Genomic DNA, 16,294 nt, shown 5'->3' with positions numbered 1-16,294 from the left:
AGGCTACCCCCAAGTCGGTTTTTGCAATATGAGGCCCTGTCTCATTCTTTTGCGCAGGTTTGGGGAAAAGTGAGGGAGGAACCAGAGACTCACCTGGCGTTACATGCCTTATTTACCTTTGGCACAGCAAGGCATCTCGTAAAATGGTTTTCTGCTGTGCTGGTAGAAACGTCCCTTGGCTCTCTGAGTGGGCTTCGAGAAAAATGGGAAAGAATTGTGGGAAAGGAAATCACGGATATGAAATGGCGTAAGAATTTAATGTCTCCCAAAAATATTTCTAGGAACACACGCCTAAAACATATCCAGTTTAATTACATACACATATCTTACCTAAGGCCCCACCGTCTCAGTGTAACATATGGGGGAGAGGTACGACAATGTCCCATGTGTAATCATCCTGATGTGGATTTCGGAAGCATGGTCTGGGACTGCCGAGGCGCCCAATAGCCGGACAATGGAGAGAGGTAATGGCGGCATGGGAAAAGCCTAGAGGCACGAATACTGAAGAGAATGGGTTGGGATAGATAGTCTTGAGGGGAACGGGAGGGCGGATGTGATCTGCGTGGAGGGGGGCTCCACTCCAACCACCACAGCTGTAGGTCAACAGGGTTGAAGCTTGCTTAATGTTATTCTGAAATTAATCAAGCACACCATTCTTCTGCAACAGTTCTTTATCTTTTCTTTTCTTCATGTTATTGTTTATCTTTTAATTGGTCTGAGTAGAGAAACAAACACAATAAGACCACAGTTTTAGAGAATTCTACATATGTTTGGGAATAAGATCGGCAGGCCACCCATCTCGAAAACATTACAAAATCTGTTAGAAACTAAAACTGTATGGACATGTAATATAGCAATGTTATAAGAAGACTAGAGGATAGTAAATCCTAATCTGTGGTGTTCTTTTATGTGTGATATTGATTATCAAAAACCAATAAATATATGTTTAAAAAAGAAAGGAGTAAGCTGCATAGGGAACTCTCTTAGCTCCACTGTTATGAAAAGTGTCCGAAAACTTCGCCATCCAGTTTTAGACAGATTGCATTGCTGGATGCTTCAGGCAAATTATTTACTAAAACCATATTATGTCACCTGCAACAATGGGCCCATTACCAGAATATCATACAGCCAGAACAAGCTGGTTTAAGAAAGAAACATAGTACTTTGGACAATATTGCGGTCCTCTAGACCATCGTAGAGAAATATGTTTTTTTGCAAGGCATGCCAGCCTATACTGCATTCATTGATTTCTCCATGCCGTTTAACAAAGAGGATCGCCAAACGCTGTGTAGACAGCAACTTCATCTTGGGATAGCACATCACCTTTTGGGTCTTATTATAGAATTACATTCAGATACCTGGTGGCAAGTTCTGATGGAAGGTTCGCTGGAGTTATCTTGTAAAATTTGAAAATATAATATGCTTAAGCAATGCTGCCTCCTGGCCCCTCTTTTATATATATGTCCTATCTCCCTCGCATCTTGAACTCAGTGAGGGTGATGCCCCCAGAATCAGTACAATGTCTGTTGGTTCTCAATTCAATTCAAAAAGACTTTATTTCGGTCAAAGTGACCTAGAAAGTGCAACAAAACAAAAATTAAATTGCATCATGCTGACAATCATGATTTAAAAAAACAAAACAATGGTAATTATACACATGTTTTCAAATTGAGGTACATTGGATTTTAGAGATTTAGGATTAGGCAAGACTTACACAATTAATTTCGGAAAGTGCGTAGTACAATAAATACATAAATTAGTTTAAAAAAAGATGTATATAAAAGAACAAAAGCTATTGCATTTAAAACTGTACATTATATACAAGGTAATTAGGGAGTTTGATTATACTGTCGTTATTACTTCACCACAGGGCAATCAATGCAACATTTCAGGATCTCAAATAGACCCTTCTAGTGCACCACATTGAGAATAGGAAACCTGCAACCGAATATACTATTGGGATGCTAGAATCGTTTTTCAATATCCTAAAAACTTCGAGACAGCGTCTATTGCCAAGATTCCTGCAAATTTGGACCAACCAGCGTCTCCTTGCTTCCTGATAGCCTGCACAGCTAAAAAAACATGGAGCTCAGTTTCCTCAGGGTGGTCACATGCCGGGCACTGGATCATTTTTTCGTCTCTCCACTTAGATGTAAAGCAGCAAAGTGGAAGCATCCCATATCTGTATTGGGTTTATGAGATCTATTGCCGGCCCTAAGCAAGGAATATATTTTATTTCTAGAAACCCGCTGGAGAGTTTCCCAGTTCTGGAAAAGGTGTGAAGTTGAGACAGTATTTGTATTTTGTATTTTGTATGGAGTATTTCTAAAGCGCTAACTGTCGCTCCGAAAGGAGCATCCTGGCGCTGAATCTAGTGTACACTGCAAAAATAAAAACCTAAATGTCAGCTATTACAAAACCTTCTGACAGACTGTAAATCCAGGTTTTTAGATGCCTCCTGAGGGCGCTCTCCTGGACGAGGAGTCTGAGGTCCTTGGGCATGGCATTCCATGCTTTAGAAGCCAGCACAGTAAGAGTCTTACCTCCCTTGGTTTGATACTTGCATCTGGGGATGCTGATTAGATTACCACCTATACTCTTTATAGCATACCTTCATATGATCCTTAGATATTAACAAACAGGCTGACTCAGGTTCGGACCAACAATACCCTAAACCCATGCTGATTAGTAAAGATTTAATATGTACAACCCACGGAATCTTCCCTGTAAGATGTGAGTTCGGGGGTGGTCCACAGGCGACGCCAGTACATTATAGGTTTGAGGCTCACTACTTCAGCTATTGGGGTTATACCCGTATCAAGACGTAGCGGGACCAGCGGGGTGCTACGTGGCAGTCTAAATGACTGTCTTAAATATTGGTTCTCCACCTGTGTTAGCTTTTTTCGAGTTAAGGTGGTCCTATAGCTCTGCGCTATATAGAGCCCCACCTCTCGCCTGAGCCCTATAGATTTCAATTGCTGCCTAATGGTTCTTTTGATAGACTTATTAAAAACCTTCATGATGCCACCTGAAGATTGTGCTAGTTTTAGCGTAGATTTTGTGATGTGCGCTCCCCATTCCATAGACTCGGAGATTGTTATGCCCAAGTACACAAAAGATGACACTCTCTCTAGGGGTTTACCATTTAGGGTCAGGTTAGGGCGTGTGCTTTTTGGGCAAGTGAATGCCATAAATTTTGTTTTCTGTAGGTTTATTTCTAGACCTCTATCGCTACAGAACATCTCAAATTTGTTCAAAACCCTTTGTATCCCCATAGGCGATTTAGCAACCAGTAGGGTGTCATCGGCAAATATCATTGCCGAGATTCTACAGGAGGCTAACTTTCTCTGCAAGCAAGGCATCAATCAGGCCGTTAATATAGAGGCTAAATATAATTGGCGCAAGCACGCACCCCTGGCGTACGCCGCGGTTAATGGGTATAGGTTCTGTGAGATTGCCGTCCTTACCATACCTAATTTGCGCATAGTTGCATTCATGTAAATGTTTAAAAAGTCGGATTAAATATTCGGGGACCCCCATCTCATACCATAACCATAATTTCTCCCTGGGGACTAGATCAAATGCGGATCTCAAATCTACAAAAATTAAGAAGAGGCTAACCCCCTGCATGCTTACGGTCTTCCAGAACAACAATTGTAATCTCAGAACTTGGTCCAGGGTCGACAATTTTTCCCTGAACCCAGCCTGCAGGGCGGACAGAACCTTCCTCTCTTCCATCCAAGACCGCAATCTAAGGAGTAGGACCTGCGCAAATACTTTCTGAGAAATGTCTATTAAACTTATGGGTCTATAGTTGGATGGGAGGAGTGGGGATCCCTTTTTAAAAATCGGGATTATTTCCGCACCAAGCCAGCTTGGGGGGATCTTCATGCCTTGCATAATTAAATTAAGAAGCATCCAAAAATAAGGGGCCCAAAAGGCAGGTTCAGACCAAAAAAGGTCTCCAGGAATCTTATCCAGACCTGGGGCTTTGCCTGGGGCTATTCTTACTATTGCAGCCTTTATTTCTTTTACGCTTATACTTAGGCCCACGTCTCCATCAGTCAAGGGGAATGAATCCCGATTAACTACAGGACAGACGTCTGATGGGTCACCGCCATAGCAGAGTCATCTCCAGGCTCCTTAGCATAGAGGATTTTGAAGTGCTCCCGCCAGACCTGTTCGTCTAGGTTTGGTTCAGCCGCACTTCGAGGAGATGTTGTATCGGAATTAGCAAGTCCCCAGAATGTTCTCATGTCTCTGTCCCCTAATGCAGTTTTCATTGTGGCCCAATTTTCATCTTCCCACCTTTGCCTGGCTTCTTGTATAACTGCTTTGTAATTTGCTCTTGCCGACCTTATTGAGAGGCGATCTTTGGCTCTGATGAATATTACCAGTGCCTTTTTGGCCTTGCGGCCAGAAGTATTGTACATGGGGTGGAGGGCAACATGTCCTGTTTCGAGGTTTTGTTTGAATAGAAAAATTCAGAGGTGACTTTTCCTAATTTGACATGGTTCGATTGGGCCTGCTGTAAATCTATACCCTCCTGACTCGGGCTACATAAATTGGACGCGTCTGCAAGAACCGGTAACAAGGCATTGTATAAACTGCCCAGTCTATCTTCCCATAGGCTAAAATTTTACCACTTCACTCTCCTCCTGCAGTTCGAGACCACCACCCTAGAATCAATGGGGTTATCTGTAGAAGACAGACTACCCATGTTCAAAGCTTTAAGTTGTACTACTAATGCAGAATGATCACTGTCTGGACGGGGGATTATCTTAAAGTCCGTCATCTTATCCCAGGAGTGTGAATTGATGAAGATGTAATCCAATATAAACCCACGGCTTTTGCTATAGAACGTATAGCCATTCGATGATTCAGATGAGGATCTCCCATTACAGGCTCGGAGGGAGTGTCTCAATGTGAGACAACTCATCTGTTGGTTCTCAATTACATGCGGATGACATGGCCATCTTTGATTTAACGCCTATTGGTTTGCAACGTCGCCTGGATGCCCTGACTAATTATGCAGAAGCCCACTTCTTGAAAATGAACATTGCCAAAACTAAGATCTTGGTTTTCCTCAAGAAAGGGCACAGAATAAAGAGATGTTTGAAGTAGATGTTGAGGTCTGAAAAATTTAAATCGGTTGATTCCTATTTATATCTCGGAAATTGTTTTTTCAAAAACCGGGCGAGATATAGAGCATATCAAAGTTTGTGTGAGTAGGGCTGTTTCCCAGGCTAGTGCATTGAACACATTTTATAAGACTTTGCCATGTTTGTCAGTCTTCAAGGTTAAAATTTCCCCTCCATTGACATGCGCTGCTGAGGTACTGGATATGAACCATTGGCTTTCCATTGATAAGGCCGGAGGTCGAATCCTGCTCCAAATTTGTAATTTAAACTCTCTGGCTGCCCCTCATGTTTTACGTCTTGAACTTGGCTTACTACACTCATATATCGTATCCCTGGTAGCGGTTCTGAGGTGGGGTAATTCCCTCTTCTGGGGGGATGAGAGTACTCTTAGGGCTGCCTTGAGAAATCTTTGATAAGCTGAAAGAACAATCAAGATTTGTTAGGTCCTTTGCACAAGCAAACAACTCATTTGGGCTTAGCTGGAACACTGACTCCCCCATGCCAAAGTCTGTATTAAGGTTGTTTATAAGGAAGTTTGTAACCTCTATCAGTCCGGCCAGAGATATTGCTTTAAGTCAGCCCAATTCTCATAATGAGGTGGTCTGTAGGAGCGCACATGGTAATAAAACACAGCCCTATTTTAACTTGGAACACACCTCACGAGACTAGAAGGCTGATACTCTTATTGAGAATCCACTTGTTGCCCCTAAGAGAAGTTACCTCCATTTAGGATAAAATAAAGAAAGAGGAGAGATAATTTGTGAAATGTGTCATTTACAAATACAGTATTTTAATCATGCGTTATATGTGTGCTCGGAGTTACAATAGGCCAGGCACATGTTCTTAAGACAATTATTTATCAAATGTAATATTCATTCCACCCATGAGGCCCGTTTATTTGTTTTGTCCTCACCAAATGAAATGGTCTGTTATAGGATATGTACATTTTTTTAAGCTTTTTGGGCTATTTATTAGGTCATTTTTAACTCTATTTTGTATGTTGTAATATTTTGATGGCTGCATATTTAATTACATATGTGTTTCAATGTTTCTCCTCTTGTTCCTTAGGAATGTTTTGACTCACTTATTTATTTATCTTTCTCTCACACCATACCGAATGTTTGATAAAAGTCTTCTTTAGGAGGCAGCTATGTACAAAGGAATAATTATGTATTGTATATAAAGTAAGTCTTGTTTAATTTGTAGTGAGTATTTTTGTGCACCTCCGTAGGAGTTCCATATCAAAACAAACTAAACTTGACATGACTTGACTTGACTTGTGAAGCAATGTACATTTCACAAGGGATTGGGAGACAATCATAGATATCAAGTGGGGAATTACACACATACATGTTACACATATGTGAGCACAGGGGGATGAAGCGATTTGCCAGAATCACTTATTGTTGGATCTAATGCCGAAGCCGATATTTAAACCTGGCTCCCAGGTACCAAAGGCTGGCAGCTCAAGCCGCTATTTCACATTTAGTTCTTTGATCAATCTGTGTGGTCTTGGGCAAGGTCAGTTTCTCTCTACGACAGTTCCTTTATCTTATTAGCACCTCCAAGTGGTACTCCAGTTTGTTGTGTGTGCTATTTTATGGATTAAATTTGTATTTACAAAGAGTATTAATTAGGAGTAAACAATCCTTTAGCTAGGGAGTAGATATACGAAATATCAGAGCAATGACAGATTGTGCTCAATACAGACAATAAATAACATAACACAGAAGCATGCACAAGCACAACACTGTGCACTGCTACATTTTTACAATGGGCTCTCTGGGAGGAGCTGTGCATCAGGGGTGTAGATCACAATCAGCTCCCCAATCCACACAGTTATTCTCCCCACACGCACCGTCACCTCCTGCTCTCAATGTTGAGTGGTATGGTCCAAGTTTAATGGTTGGTACTCAGCTGCAGCCACTGCAGGTAAGAGCGGTGGGGCCAGGTGAGGGGGGATTTTGAGGGACAACCACGAGGGAAAATTAATTAATTATTACATTTTCCCTTGTGGTCGTCTCTCGAAATCCCCTTTACCTGGCCCCACCGCCCTTACCTACAGCGGCCACGGCTGTTGGTACCATTGCTATTGGCTGAACAAAGAGTGAAGGGGCGTGCTGGGTTCCAGCAAATGCTAGACCCCCTCCCTCAGGAAGCACAGGGCAGCTGAGCAGTGTGGAGGGCAGAATGAAGAAAGACTACTGAAACAGCAAAACATAACAAATCCTCTCTTAAAAGGCATGCAGGCTGTGGAATTTACATGCTTGAATAACTATAGCAGTGGCGGCCTTAGGCATGTGCAAGCTGTGCACCTGCACAGGGCTGCCAAACCCCAGGGGCGGCCAAGCCAATATATATCCTTAATATAATAATCCTCTGAGGATGGATACATATTTGCGTGGCGGGCCCTGGCAAGGATTTGGCGGCCTCCGGCTCTGTTCCATATCCAAACACCCTGCCCCCCCCCTTCACTGGCCTCCGCGCCTGAGTTCCTCCTGGTTCCTGATTGGCTTCTTTTTTTCCCTACCCACTGCTGGCCTTATCGTGTGTCACAATATCCTCCTCCTCCTAAATGTTATTGTTCTGAGACGAATTCGGAAGGGTAGGAGCAGCCGAAGGTACTGGTCATCAAACGCCTTTTCTAGACGTTTTATTAAAACACCTTCCTGAGCTCCGGGGGGCTCCGCACCGCCCGGACCCCTTCTTCCGGGGCCCCCACCTACGCTCCCTGCCCAGGGCCGCCATGAGCCTAGAGCCGCCCCTGACTATAGCATTTGAAGGAATCTCAGCATCATCTTGTCAGTTGTGCAAAAAAAATCTAATTTTTGGAACAAGAAAGAAAAACATGCTGCAGTGCTTTAAGAAGTCAACATAACCTGATTATTCTATATTTTGTTAATATTAAACTGGAAATATTACGCACCTGTAAATCGCTTTCCTTCGGGCTTCCTTGTATCAGTTACAGTCACTGATATAGCAGTGAGAGAAGCTGCAGGGGGTCACTGGTAGGCACCCTAGTGGCTCAGTCTTGTTCAGTGGTAAAACGAACAGCTGCACATGCATACACACGGTCTGATCTGCTGCACCCTGTTTTCGTTGCACAGCAGCCAGGATTCTCGCAGCCTGCCCCTCCTCTGCCCAGGGCCCTGGTAACATCAGAATTATTTTACATTTGATGCACGCCTATTTAAAAGCAAAATTAATTAATTAGTCACTCGGCGTGGTTAATTTGGACTTGGTCGACTGATTTTGTAGATTAAATGCTTTCATTTAATTTATGAAATGCATGCAGCTATCTCTTGATTTTATCAGGTGCCAGGCAGGGGGCACCTATGGAGCCTCAAAGTGAGGTGGATGAAGAAGGAGGCGGGGAGTGGCGAATGCGTCCCTGGCCCAACCATTAGATACCCACTGTTAGCAACACACGTAAAGCTCTCCTATACTTGCTTAGAATAACATGGGGCAAATTCAACTCCCATTATAATGAATTGGATTAAAGACATTTTAAAAGTGAATAAGGTAAAATAACTTAGGACCCGATGTACTACACCGCTTTGCAAACGATGGATGAGCAAGTCGCACACCTACTGGTTTGCAAACGGTGATGCAATTTGCAATGGAGTTTCTGCACTAAAAGTTTGCACCACTTCCCTTTCTCAGGGAGTCACGAAACGACCTGCCTAATGGAACATTACCTAGACAGGTTACACTTTGCAAAGCCCTGTGCTTGGATGCAAAGGTACGAATGGTGGGATGAAAGGGGCCGGAGATCGCCAGTGCCTAGTTTACATTGCTAAAAGAGAAACATTTTCATGAAAGCTGCACATAATGCTTAAATGAAGAAATGCTGGTTTAAAAAACAAATCCCAGTTGGAAAGATATCTGGGGATTAGACAGTAGTCCCTCCTTGGATCTCTGTATCTGCCCCTTAAGGCCGCCCAGCATAATTCCCAAATAGAAAGTAGTCACTCTGGAGCAGCTTGACTGCCCTTTGTGAACTTCCTATGGGTTTCCGGTAACTTTTCAAAGGTTTGCAACCACGGTTGCGGTTTCCAACCATGGATACAACCCTTTATGACTCTCAATTCGGAGGCAACACTCAAAGTCAGCTTTATTTGATTATATAATCATAAAAACACACATCATGATATACACCTATCGACAATTTCATTATATCATAAAAACCACAGTTTAGAAGCACATAAAAATAAAAGGATTTAAAATAGTAAAAAACGCCATCAATCAGAGTATCAGACAAGCAGAATAAACACAATATATGGCAGCATAACTAGTCATATTCATACACTAATTGATCATACAAGGTAAGAGCATTCTTTACTTTTATAGCACCACTTATAAAAAGAGAGAACAGCATGTCAGATGTAATCAGTCTCAAGGCTACATAATAACGTACAGGCTTCCTGGTGCATTACACAATCCCTCGATAATAGGACAGGGCGTAAAACGCGTTTCCTGATTTCACAATAAAAATCACAGAATAATGTAAAGTGCATTGAAGATTGCTCTGACACTCTATCACAAGGACATCTAAAACGTTTTGTTGGACCGCATGTTTCTTTTTGGGATTTCTACAAGGCGATGAGGAATACCTAAATGAAAACTAGTAAGCTAAAATATTTTCTGAGTATCTGTGACCCTCAGAAGGTAGCCCTACAATCCACATTATAACGTCCCTTCCAAGCAGTTCATTACCGACATTTTCTGCCTTTCTTTGAGTTCCCTCTCACCTGGTTGTACGTTGGTAGAACTGGCTTGTAACTCTTTCTTTAAAGTGAGGGGTAGATAAGATTGTGCACACCTAATTATAGGACTCTTTTGGCACTTGCGGAAAAGAGATAACGATCAGTGGGGCTACGTCTTCTAGATGTTGCCTAACACATGATGTCTAAATAGAAATATGGCTTAGCCTTAGCAAAACTACTTGGACAAGGCGTGCACGACTAGCAAAAAATATATACCCAATTTAATATTATTTCTCGTTTCAAAATTAAACTTATGAATCACATACACTGTAAGAAAGGATTCACATGTTTTTATATCAATGATTTTTTGACCAAAGACAACGTTCAAATACAATTATATGGTCATATTATATACAAAACTCAAAATTGTGACAATCCATCAATTATTGCAGAACCACATTTGAAATGTGTGGCCATTGCATTTTGGGAATTGGAGTCCCTTCTTTAGGGTAAAATCTGAAATACAAACTAAACAACACATTCTAATGTGAAAAATGGCCGGCATTAAAGGTTACAAAACATATGCCAACTTGTGTGATGCCATGTGTTGATACTATATTAAAAACCCGCTGAGGGACGATCATAGGGGACTCTAACGGTTCTTAACCGTTTACAGGCAGACAAAATGTGTAACTCTTCGTCTGCCGATAGCAACCTTTAATAAACCATCATTTTTAAGGTGTAAAAATCACAATAGATCAGCAAACTTGGGTGAAAGCATTCTGCTCTATGTTACCTATGTAAATCGTAAATGTGTTAGGCAATGTGGTTTTCAATGCATGCAGCCTATAACACATGGGTGGATGTATTTATCAATGTTGGTGTGATCAGGATGGGAATGGTGAATGGCTACTTTATTAACACAGCTTTTATAGGTGCCTAGTTCAAAAAGCATTGCACGTTGCCCACCAGTAGAGAGAAACTGTTGGTTAAAAAAACCCCAAAGAATTCGCTTACAGGATCGTTTTAGGAACGTGTTCCTTCACTTGAGAGCGTCTTGCACTCAGGTATGGACAGGTGATAACCCTTTTGCATACGGTGGCAGATAGTGGTGAATTTGCAGGCTGTTTATTGTTTTGACTTTTTTTTTACAGACTGATTTACTCACTAAAGCTAAAGTGAAAACCTCCATCTATCCATCGTGAGTATTATTAGAGTGTTGCATGACGATCGGCATGCGGTTTGTTTGTCACACGTCAGCTCCTTCAATTCACTGAGGGTGTATTATCACAATAGTGTTTTAACGATTATAGTGCAAGATTTGATGGATTTCCCTGGTGTTTTTCACTTGGATCTGATCCTACTTTAATGCTGGTGCATTCACATCACCTTATGAATCAGCTGTCAAACTCTCGCACACAGACATTCAAGATTACCTATTACAACTATGGGTGAAAAGCATTGTAGCATCCTGCTACAATGAACACAGACACTATGGTGTGATCTTACTGGAGCTTTATTCTTGTACAACTCCTCTCGTCCCTGTCCCTACTCTGACTGCCCTTTCCTATTCTGTCCCCTCCTCTTCCCCTCTGCCCACCTAGCTCCGCCCACCCCGACTACTGAACTGCTAACTTCATTACATCTCCCCTTTTCTTAATGAAACAACAAATGAAAGAAATAGAGATTAGTCCATCTCTGCAATCAGTCTCTTGGGAGGCTGCACGTGACGGCGGGGTCTCGCCGGTGCGGACACGACAACTGCAGACGAGAGTTCTTCAGCATGTGAAGGTTCGGTGTCAGGTGTGACAGTCCCAGGGTCGTCCCTACTTGCAGGTGTGGGGACTGCGGGTACATTTTCAGCGATCTCAGAAGAGCACCTTTTGAAATGAGAGGCGTTGCGAGTGACTCTTCGTGTCTGTGATTCGGCCGTCACCATGGTGCCCTTTTGCCGGGTGATTGTTAGGGGCTCATCTTTGAAACGACTATCAGTCTTGTGGCGTTGTTCTTGCTTGACAACAACTCTGTCGCCTTCTTCCAGGGAGGGAGACCGGGCCCTTCGCCTGCGGTCCGCATACTCTTTCATTTTATCCTTGCGGTGTCGATCGGTGATGGCCATGTCTCGATGTTGTTGGTCGGACGGAGGTTTTCTCAAGGCTCCGTCCCATGTAGGGATTCGATTCCTCATTGTCCTCCCCAGCATGAGGGTTGCGGGGCATTGGCCCGTTGTGGAGTGGGGAGTGGTTCTGTAGGCACTAAGGACCTCATTTAGTGCCGACTGAAGATCTTTCTTTTCGGCCGTGGCTTGCTGGAATGTTCTCTTAATGGTGGACATGAACCGTTCCACAGTGCCGTTGGCCTGAGGCCAGAGTGGCGTGACTTTGCGATGCTGAAAGTCCATGTGGTTCGCAAAGTCGCTGAACTCATGGCTGTTAAATGGGGGCCCGTTATCTGTCTTGATGATCCGGGGGACACCCCAAGTTGCGAAGACTTCTTCGAGCACCTTGAGGGTGCAGGCAGCACTGGTGGATGGTATGAACTGGGCCACGGGGAATCTGGAGTATTCGTCCAGGATGACGACCACATATTTTCCAGAGTGCAGGGGGCCATAAAAGTCCATGGCAACTTCTTGCCATACTCCATTAGGCAATGGAGTCATCTGTAGGGGTGCAGGTGGGTTGCTGCGGCTGGTCAGTTGACATGGGTGACAGTCTTTCAGTGTGTCCTCAACCATCTGGTCAAGGGCTGGGAACCAGACACGTTCTCTCAGCGCTCTCTTGGTGGAGACGACTCCTCGATGGCCTTCGTGGGCCAAATCGATTACTCCTTGTCTCAGGGTCGTTGGTATGACTAGTCTGTGATCCCGGAGGAGGAGGTCGTCACTAGTTACAGATAGTTCGTCGGAGACATGCCGGAAGGCTTGTAGTTCTTTCCTGACAGCAGGACTTTCCTCTTCCTCCTGCGGGTGATATCTCCACCTGTTGGTTCGGGTGCGCTCAATCACTGTTTGTAAGGTGCTGTCGTGGCTGGTCGCTTCCCGAATGGCGTGCATGGGGATGGCCGGTGGACGAGCATGGTTGGTCACAAAATGAATGTATTCCTCCGCAATGGAAGGCACAGTCTCTGATGAGTCTCGGGGGTGGCGAGACATATAATCGGCCGGATTCTCATCCTTCCCCGGTTTGTGAATAATTGAGAATGTGTACTCTTGCAGCCGCAAGCCCCATCTCTCAATCCTGGGAGGCATTTTGCACTTGGGATTGCCATAAATCGTGACGAGTGCTTGATGGTCCGTTATGAGCGTGAAATGTTTTCCATAAATAAAAATGTGAAAATGTTCGCACGCCCACACGACGGCTAGGCTCTCCTTTTCCGGTTGGGAGTACCGTTTCTCGGGGTCTGTTAAGCTCCTGCTGGCATAGGCAATGATTCTTCTCTGATCCGACTCATGGTCGTACTGTGCCAGGATGGCCCCTAAACCCACCGGGCTTGCGTCCACAGTGATCTCCGTCTTTCTCCCCGGATTGAAGTAGGAGAGGCACTTGGCCGATTCCACAGCGTGTTTGATGTCCTTGAAGGCACGCTCGCACTCCGGAGTCCACACAAACTGTGCACCAGCTTTCGTGAGGAGCCTCAGAGGATGACTCACAGTGGCGTAGTCACGAATGTAGCGGGCGCAGTAGCTGGCCATCCCAAGAAATGAACGCAAGTCGTTGACATCCGCCGGACTCTTGGTGTTATTGAGCGTGGCGATTTTGTCTGGGTCCGGTTTCATGCCACTCGCAGAGAAGATGTGCCCGAAAAACTTCAGGGTCGACTGATGAAACTCACACTTCTCTTTGTTGAGAGTCAACCCAGCCTCCATCAGCGCGAGGCAGACACGATCGAGGGCGGTGTCATGCTCCTGCGTGTTTGAGCCGTAGACCAGGATGTCGTCGCTGTAGTTAAGCGCGTTGGGGATGTGGTGGATGACAAGACGTATGGCCTCCTGGAAGATCTCGGCGGCCGAGGAGACGCCAAAGCTGAGGCGTTTGTAACGGAAGAGACCAAGGTGAGTGGCAAAGGTCGTGATGGGGCGGGAGCTGTCGTCAAGCTCGAGCTGATGGTAGCCCTTATTCAGGTCCAGTTTCGAGAACACGGTTGCCCCGTTAAGGGCTGTGATCATGTCACTCAGGAGCGGGCCTGGGTGCCGCTCCCGCTCAATTGCTTGGTTCGGCAGGCGCATGTCCACGCAGAGACGGACGTTGTTCTGTGAGCCTTTCTTGGGGACAATCACCACCGGGGACACCCATGGGGTGGGGCCCGCCGTGCGCTCGATGATATCTGCGTCTAAGAGCTCCTGCAGTTCACGCTCGACAGCGGATTGCAAGTGGAACGGCACTCTTCTCGGGTGTTGGGCCACTGGCTTGATTTTCTCGTTGATATGGAGGTGGATCTGACGGCCCTTCAGCTTCCCCAGGCCCCGGAAGAGGGACGGGAATTTTCCGGCGCAGTCCGAGATATCGTGGACATTGAAAAGGATGTGTACCAGTTGAAGACGTTCCGCCGTGGGGAGGCTCAGCAGACAGTCAACTTCAGGACCCTTGATCACGTGGATAACTGCTGGGATGGAGAGGTCGCCATATGTTAGGGTGGTGTCAAATTTGCCCAAACATTGGAGAGGTGTCTTTGCCATCCAGGTGTAGACGCGGACAGGTGCGAAGTGCAAACGTGGTTTGGGGTCCATACGGTCATGCTCGGCAACAGATATGTAGTTAAGTGAAGCCCCGCTGTCCATCATGAACTTAGCTGCATGATTTCCCACTTTGATGTTGAGGCGTGGATAACGTTTGAATTGATCGTGGTCGGCAAAGTTGACATATTCGGTGGTGTAAGATGAGTGCCTGGAGGAAGAGGATCTTGAGTCTCTTGAGGGGGAACGACGGTCCCACCGGGAGCGCCGCGAGTCACGACTCGAGTGTGAGGATGAGGGAGATCCAGGAGGTTCTTCCTGGACAGCTCTGATGTGATGACGTTTGGCCTCCGAACGTGAGGGCCGCTGTGATCCTTCCCGTCTGCCGCCATCATTGCGTTTTTCTTTGTGGTAATCCCCACACATGGCCTCAAAGTGGTTGGACCGTCCACATTTCCGGCACCGTTGGCCCATGGCAGGGCAGGAGTCAATGTGAGGATAGTCATATCCGCACCTGAAACATCGTCTTGTGCGTTCAGGCCGGCGGTCTCTTCTGTCGGATTCCTTCCTTCTGTAGTCCGGGCGGCGCCTGGGTGAGTACTTGGAGCGCCGTGATCTGTCTCGCGGTTGACGCCGTCCGCTGTCGCGCTGATCCTGACGTCCCTGCCGTCTCTCAGTGATGCGGTTGGCGTGCTCACGGCTGGTACTGGGCCCTGTTTCAATTTCCGCCGCATTTTCCTCAGCCTGGTCGTACAGTCGGGAGTTTTCTTCGATCTCCGCAAGTTCTTGAGGTTTCCGCAACAGTCGCCGTCTCAGGGACTCCGAATGGCACCCCGTGATTATTTGAGATTTGATGGCTGCGTCCGGCGAGAAGTTAGCAAAGTCACAGTGTAGGGACTGTCTCCGCAGCCGATGTATGAAGGAGCTCAGTGGTTCTTCCTTACCCTGGCGCTGCTGGTGGAATTTATGCCTCTCATAGTCGACATTTCGTTTATGCAGAAAACGATTGTTCAGAACAGTTCTCACTTTGTCATACGTATCACCATCTGTGGCGGGAATCTCACGTACGATCTTGCTTATTTCGCGGCCCCCTAGATTGCGAAGGGCTATGATCTTATCCTTGTCTGGTTCAATTTTGGACCCCTCAATGTAGTCCTCAAAGTCCTCGAGCCATTCTTGCCATTTTTGTCCCATGCTGCTTCCTGTTGTGACTGACAACGGCTCTGGGGCACGCAGGTGGGTGCCTCCCGTGACATCCTTCTGGGCGGGAGGGTTGGACATCGTGACACTGAGCTCGGACGCTCGCGTCTGCCTCTTGCGTCAGCAACTGACGTGCGTTACCACGTTTTTTTTTTTCACTTGCCGCTAACAATGCTTGTTCGCCTCTTGCGTCTGTCAATGCTTGTTTTCTCTCTCTTCTACCTTTCGCTGCTTCCAATGCTTGTTTTCCTTTATTGCATGTATATTTTCCTGATGCCTGACTTCAAAATGGCCGCCTCTATTTTGCACAGGGAGGTCGTCCCAGAAGGCGCCTGACTTAAAGATGGCCGCCGCTAGGGAAGTCTCGTGTCTCACTGGGTTTCATGCAGGCTCTCATTCTCCACTTGGCACTCACCGGCAGCCAGCCTCTTCATGTAGCTCGCTCTCCACACCTCTTCAGACGCTCCTCAGGCACCGGAGCGATCGGACGCGATCCAGGCGAGCTCCCTGCTTACCGCGCGTCAGGTAGGCGATGTCTCACGCATCGGGGGTGAGCTTTTCCTCCGTTTTGGCGC

General features: G+C 45.7%; 1 protein-coding gene across 4 annotated transcripts in view; it reads right to left on the bottom strand.

The window, feature by feature from the left end:
* LOC144754735 (flavin-containing monooxygenase 1-like) overlaps positions 1-16,294 on the bottom strand; it is a 633,385-nt gene that overhangs the window by 518,863 nt on the left and 98,228 nt on the right. The window contains exon 1 of one of the 4 annotated variants that reach the window (XM_078642921.1): positions 8,068-8,282. The exons of the other annotated variants lie outside the window; for them this stretch is intronic. The gene's annotated coding sequence lies outside the window, so the exon portion shown is untranslated. Of the gene's footprint in view, positions 1-8,067; positions 8,283-16,294 lie in introns of those variants that run through there. 4 annotated transcript variants of the gene reach the window in all.

This window comes from Lissotriton helveticus, chromosome 1_1 (assembly GCF_964261635.1).
Source record: "Lissotriton helveticus chromosome 1_1, aLisHel1.1, whole genome shotgun sequence".
In the NCBI taxonomy this organism is placed as follows: domain Eukaryota; kingdom Metazoa; phylum Chordata; class Amphibia; order Caudata; family Salamandridae; genus Lissotriton; species Lissotriton helveticus.
Note: the sequence above shows the minus strand (reverse complement) of the source record. Positions and strands in the feature narration are given on the sequence as shown.